The sequence below is a fragment of the Numida meleagris genome, chromosome Z (assembly GCF_002078875.1).
Source record: "Numida meleagris isolate 19003 breed g44 Domestic line chromosome Z, NumMel1.0, whole genome shotgun sequence".
NCBI lineage: Eukaryota > Metazoa > Chordata > Aves > Galliformes > Numididae > Numida > Numida meleagris.
Window position 1 is genome coordinate 10,107,005 of NC_034438.1, and position 6,508 is coordinate 10,113,512.

The 6,508-nt window shown below is 38.4% G+C and overlaps 1 long non-coding RNA gene across 2 annotated transcripts in view; it reads left to right on the forward strand.

Moving 5' to 3' along the window:
• LOC110389729 overlaps positions 1 to 6,508 on the forward strand; it is a 90,429-nt gene that overhangs the window by 61,039 nt on the left and 22,882 nt on the right. The gene's annotated exons all lie outside the window — the stretch shown is intronic.

The following is a 6,508-nucleotide window of genomic DNA, read 5'->3' on the forward strand; positions in this document are numbered from 1 at the left end:
TTAGAAGTAAAATTGTCTTTAATGTGTCAGATTTCCAAGCTCAAAGTTAAAAACAAAAGGATTGTGCCCTAACTTTTTTTGTCACAATGATCTCTACCAACAGGATGGTCAAAAGCATCTATGCTGGGTTCTATACAAAACTGTTTCTTAAAGGAGAGCACAGCACAAGAGGTTGTATCAGGCTCTGTTGAGCTGTACAGAGAATCATCTGGTGCAGAAGATGTTATGAAGGCTTCTTCTGCCTCTACATTTAGTATACCAAGTCACATTTATCTGATATAGAGATCAGCTGTAGATACTGTGAAAACAGTTTTCTAGGCAACAAGAATTAATTGAAAGTAGAAAAAATAAACAAATTGCTTTGTGCCTTCTTCAAAACCAATGGAGAACGTTAACACCAATGGCCAGATTGATGAATGTGCTGTATCTGTTCTGTATGATACAAAGTGACTGTGAGCTTGACTAATGAAGACTCACACATCAAATACCAGGCATGCAGTTGACCTGCCTGTATCCTTTTCTGCAGGAATCACTCGTTTATCACTGTGATTTACTAATTAGGTGCATCTGACATGTTGGTCAAGAGTCAGGAACAAAACTGTCCTAAAACATTGCAACTAGAAGTCTGCTAATCCACAGTCACCTGCTCCAGGAGAAGACACTCAGCACTCAAAAACCAGCAGAAGAGAGAATGCTTCTACATGGAAAGATGCTAGCATGAGAAAAAAATATAGTCTTTCCTAACTGTCTCAAAAATAAAGCAGTTAACTAGATTGAAGATACATTATTTCAACATCTGGGGCAAGTAGACCAGAGACCCAGGCCAAGATCTGCTGATCTCACTGAAAAACAGGCTGTTTTCTGTGGACTTTGAAGCCAGTGTGTATTCTTGCAGGCTGGAATGGGCTTATAGGTTGATGTAGAGATACTTCAGTTTGGAAAAAGTGCTTAAAGAGTAATAACTATCCTCTGGTGTATCAGTCTAAAACTGTATTAAATTACATATCCGGAGGTTAATAACCTCTGGTTAACACTTTAATGACTTAGTGATGCAATCTTTTTGTAACTGCATGTTTCTTAGTTTTTCACAAAAAAATACTTACCTTTATGGTAAGTATACAGAGTAAATTATTTCCTTAAAAATTAAGTTAGGGTCAGAATTGCTTAACTGCATTTCCTAACAATGTCATAGTTAAGTTCCAGGAAATTGCTAATAGTGGCATGAAACCACCCGTACTAATCCCACATCATGGAATCATATGAACCAGAATCCCCATAGCAAATTTAGTTTTATGTTAACATGCAGCAACCTACAATCAACATCTCCACTTTCTAAACAAGGGAGAACTCTTACTCAACTATAAAATTCCTCAAGTGCCTAAAGCCTGAAGCACTACTTAGCTTAGGCATATTTTTACAGAGACTCATGTTTGTACTTTACCTGCTGGACTCAGAGAAAATCGAGGCCTCTGAGGGAATATTTTTTAAAAAGATAGTGTTTATTGTGCCATATTGTGCCATGAGTACAGCAGAAAATATTTTTTTTCCTCCTGTTTTTGGAAGAGTGATGTTAACTTTCAAAGCTAAGCCCTGTTGCCAAAATTTTAAAGAAAATGATTTAACCCTTTTTGTTTTGCAAACAGTCTGTAAATGTGCCTGCCAGTGATGTTACAGATTTAGTTTTAGATATAATTTATTTATTATCCCCTTATATCAATCTATTTATCTATGTCGTTTTTCAAGAATCAGTAACTTCAGACTTTAGCTAAGTAATTTTTTGTTACTGCTCAGAGGTGGTTTGTTTTTGACAAACAAGCTTGTAAACAAGGGTATATTTACTTAAGAATTGCTATGCAATGTTTTCTAACACAGAAAGGAGCAGTGAATGATTACGATGGAAGTCTAAGAATGACCTATATAGAATGCCTTGGGTTGGAAGGGACCTTAAAGATGCTCTGGGCAGAATGATAGAGTGATCTTCCCTCTAGTCTACTCTAGCTTTCAGAAGTTTGTAAATATGAAATTTTTGAGTTGAAGACCTGCTGTTGATTTATTTTATCTACCTTTTCATTCATCAATTGACAAAGGATTCTAACCTTCAAACAAAGGGAAAGTGCTAGTCTTGACGTTTCAAGAATTTTCAGGCCACATTCATCCTGAGCCTTCTCTGATCCAGGCTGAAAAACTCCAGATCTCTCAACACTTTCTCATAAAATACATGTTCCAGTCTCTTCAGCAGCTCCATGGCTGGATTTTCTCCACTTTGTATGTCTTTCCTAGTAAGTCCTGAAGTGACTCAGCACGCCAGATGTACTCTCACCAAGGCTGAATAGAGGGGAAGGGTCAACGCCTGCAACCTGCAGGCAAGGCTTTTCCTAATGCAGCCCAGGGTGCTACTGGCCTTCATTGTTTTGAAGGTGCATTGCTGGCTCCTGATCAGCTTGTCCACCAGGATGTCCTGGTCCATCTCTACAAACCTGCTTTCTAGACAGCTGTAGCCTGTACTAATTTATGGGGTTAACCCTTCCCAGATGCAGGACTTTGCATCTCCTTTGGCTGAACTTCATGCGATTCCTGTCAGCCTTTTACTACAACCTACTGAGACCCCCCTGAATGGTAGCACAACTCTCTGGAATACCAGCTACTCCTACCAGTTTTGCAGCTTCTGCTGAATTGCAGGTCCTTATCAGGAATGTTGAACAGCATCAACCTTGGGTTACATGACTAATTGCTGGCTTCCAGCTGGACTTCACACCGTTGATTGTAACTTTCTGAGTCTGTCCTTTCAGACACTTTTCAGGCCAACATACTGTCCACTTATCTAGCCCACACTTCATCAGTTTGCATAGGAAATTGTTACAGAAGGGTGTGTCAGAAGCCTTGCTGAAGTTGCAATACGCGACATCCGAAAGACTCCACTCATCAGGATAGTCATCTACTTGTAGAAGGCTGTCACAATGATCAAGAATGTTACAAATCCATGATGATGACTGCTAGTCACCTTCCTATCCTTCATATGTTTCAAAATGGTTTCCAGGGTTGTTTGCTGCTTCACCTTCCCAGTGGAGGTGATCAGCCTCAGCTATGACTTCAGACAGAGAACTGGAAATAAGGATACCCATTTGTGCTCAGCCAATCATTTCCTTCCATGTTGTAATCTTTGCAGAATTTACTGCTGTTTAGGCCATATGGAGTGCCTGGCCATGTGAACACTTCTAATAGAACTGAATCTGGTTTACTTTGTAATGGCATGCACAATGGGTGTTTACTGTGTCTCAGGTAAACATTAAAGTCATGGGAAAATCTCATCTCAAAGCAGTGCTGATCTTCCACAAATAGGCCATATGACTAACCACTCATGAGACCTGATTCTCTCAAGATACCATGTAAGAAAGGTTGTTTCAAAAGTTTTGCACAATATTGTTAAATATAGAGTGACTGGAAATGTTGTCCCTCCTCTATCACCACCATAGCTAAGGAAAACAAAAAGCCAGAAAGCAAGAGATAGAAGCTACAGAATTCAGAGCCTGGAGCTTTTCCTGTGGAGGTGGAAAACCACTGGCTTGTCAGCATTATTCTGTTGAGTGAGTGGTTTTGTCACACATTGTCACAAATTACAGCAGCACTGTGGGGATCTTCTCTGAGGGAATCTGTGATCTCAGAGGAAAATTTGTCCTCCCTATGCTTATTTGTGGTATGGTATAAACTAATAGCCTTTCCAAGCAACCATGTGATCTTATTACTTTGGCTTTTTTTTTCCTCCCTACAGCAAATGATGACTGCTTAATGTTTGCATATTAATTATAACCACTTCTGATATGAGGCTCCATTCCTGCTTGCAGATGTGCATGAGGGAGTCATCTTAGCTTCTAACTAAGAATTTCTGCTGGGAAAACAAACTGATTGTAATGCGCAACCTCTACTTCCATAAACATGTTCTGGAGTAAGACTTAATAACAGATGCTTTGAAAAGTCACTAGCAGCCAGTTTCTAGCATTCTTTTTAATGGCTTCAAGCATAATTTAAAAAATGAAATTAAAGCAATTTTAAATCATTCATCTAGCTGAAAGAAATTCAGATGAAAAGGAATTGCCTTTCAAGATTGCTTAGATTGAAAACCACGCTGATCCAATTTAAGGCTGTATGTTGAAATGGGCACATTATAGCTTTTTTTCTTCCCTGTAGCTTTTTTTCCATTTCTTTCTTTTTGTGTTCCATCTTCTCCTTGTAGGAAGAAGATGAAACAGGGTGTCTATACTGTCAGTGGCAGCAGGGCAATCCAAGACTGGACATGGTGAGGCTATTAGTGAGCTGGAGCTTCTCCATAAGCACCCAAAGATGCATAGGCATGCTTTTGATTACTTACTGGAGAGGCAGCTTAGCAGCTGAGCTTACACAGTAAGACCTTGCAGCCCTGAAGAGAAGCTCAGACACTAGACCAGGGTTTTCCAGTTTCTCAGTACTTCTGCAGATTATCTCTGCAGCCTGTGTAGCTGACTTACACAGATAGAGCACTGTTTCCATTGGTTATAATCTTAATTGCCAGTTAATTTTTCTGTGTACATATATTATATGGGATGAGATTGATTTATTCATGTTAACTTAAGAGTAAACCATGAGCCATTTTATTTGCAACATGGTTAACTGTGGTATTCATGGCAGCTCCTCTGAATATTTTTGATGAGTTCTTTAAGAACTTGTAATACTGAAAACACATTCCCATTCAATAGGACAGATGTAAGACGTTAAGCCCAACATAACAAATAGCTTCTAGAAAAATTCCATAAACATTAAGCATATTTATCTCGTAGCATTAAGCTTGGTCAAATATGAACCTTATGGTATTGTATAAGAGGCATCTTGTTTGCTTTTATTTACCTTCTCAGTAGTAAATGTATTTTGGTTAACCACAATGGTAAACTTAGGCAAGACATTTGTGTCAACAGATCCTTCTTCTCAACAAAGTAACATTCTTAGTTTCTAGGGCAGTGGATTGGATTCTGTGTAATAAGGTGTTTATAAGTCTTGTTGTAAATCTGAAACCATAAACATGCCTACTTTTCTATTAAACCAGCTGCTGTGTTTGAGGCACAATAAGTTCTGTTTTAAATTTGATGGTAGCAAGCATGTTGGTTTTTCAGTTCTGATTGCTGTTGATTTAGCAGTTGCCAGCACCTCCTGCCAAGCTTTTGACCCAAGTCATGCTCCCTGGTGATATCATTAACAGTGTTCAGAATTTACTTGCTGATGGTACCTGCTGGGAGGCAGTACAAGGCTTCATACCTCCTTTGTTCTGTTGTAGAAACATCACTAAGAAACTGGTCCTTCTCCACACCTGACCTCAACTTAGTCATTTTTTGATAATAGAATCAACTAAGATTTAGGCCTCGTGATGTTTTAATCAGGACATTTGTTTGCAGTTTAAAATACAGTCTTTCAAACACACCTCAAACACTGTTAACAATTAAAGGATTCCAGGAACATTTCTTGCATTCTTCAGTTTCTGTAGGGTATTTCCCTCCCAGTGAGTACAACAGAGTTGTTCCCATGAGGCAGCCTATTCACACTGGCAAAGGCAGTATGTCCAGGGACCTTGGTGTATTATTTTCCTTTCGAATATGTTGATTGTCATGTGCTGAATTATTTCTCTTCTACACATTTCAAACAGCTAAGTCTCATTTATTGTGCTGCTATGAACAATATGAGATTATGCCCTTGTCTATATGCATGCATACAAGTGGGTGTGTGTGGCGGTTTTATGTGCTTCTTGAGAATGTAGGAATCTGCTTAGCTGAAGCAATATTTAGATTCAGGATATCATTTTGGAAGTCATATATGCACTTTCATGTTCAAAGTTTACTGTATAAATTTTTTACGGTATATAACAAGAAGCAGGAAAGTAGCATAACAATGCTTATTTTCCTCTATTATTGCTATCCTAATCTCAAAACCAACAGCTGGGATACAAATTCATGCTTTTTATTAAAGACAACACCATATGACTGAGCAAAAAGATTTTTGTTATTTCAACTTGTGTAAATGAAAGTTGGAAGTGATCTGAGTTCCTTAATCTTAGTGGACAGCTGCAATTGCAAAATCAAAAATCAGTGTGTCCTGGAGATGCCTCAAATTTGCTTTAGTATTTTTCTAAGAGGAAATCAAGGAACAACTTACTTAAGTAATACATTCCATCTAAAACATGTTTAAGTGCTTCTGTGGTGCTTGGAAAAAACGCCTACACTCACAAAGTCCTGGACACTTTTCTAGTTTCTCTGTAATCAGTTTGCATCCTATTTATCATGCATCAGGTTTCTTGGTTTCCCTAGGCAGTCTGAATACTGTTATTTGGCAATTCAAAGCTCTCACTTTCACACTAGACATCTTTTAGTAACAGTTGCTGAACACTGTGGAAAGTTGACCAGGAGAAATTAGGTTCATGAGCAAGCTGAGCAAAGCATTATGAGATGTCATGTCTTCTTTAATGTTAAACTCAGTGTTATTTTGATAA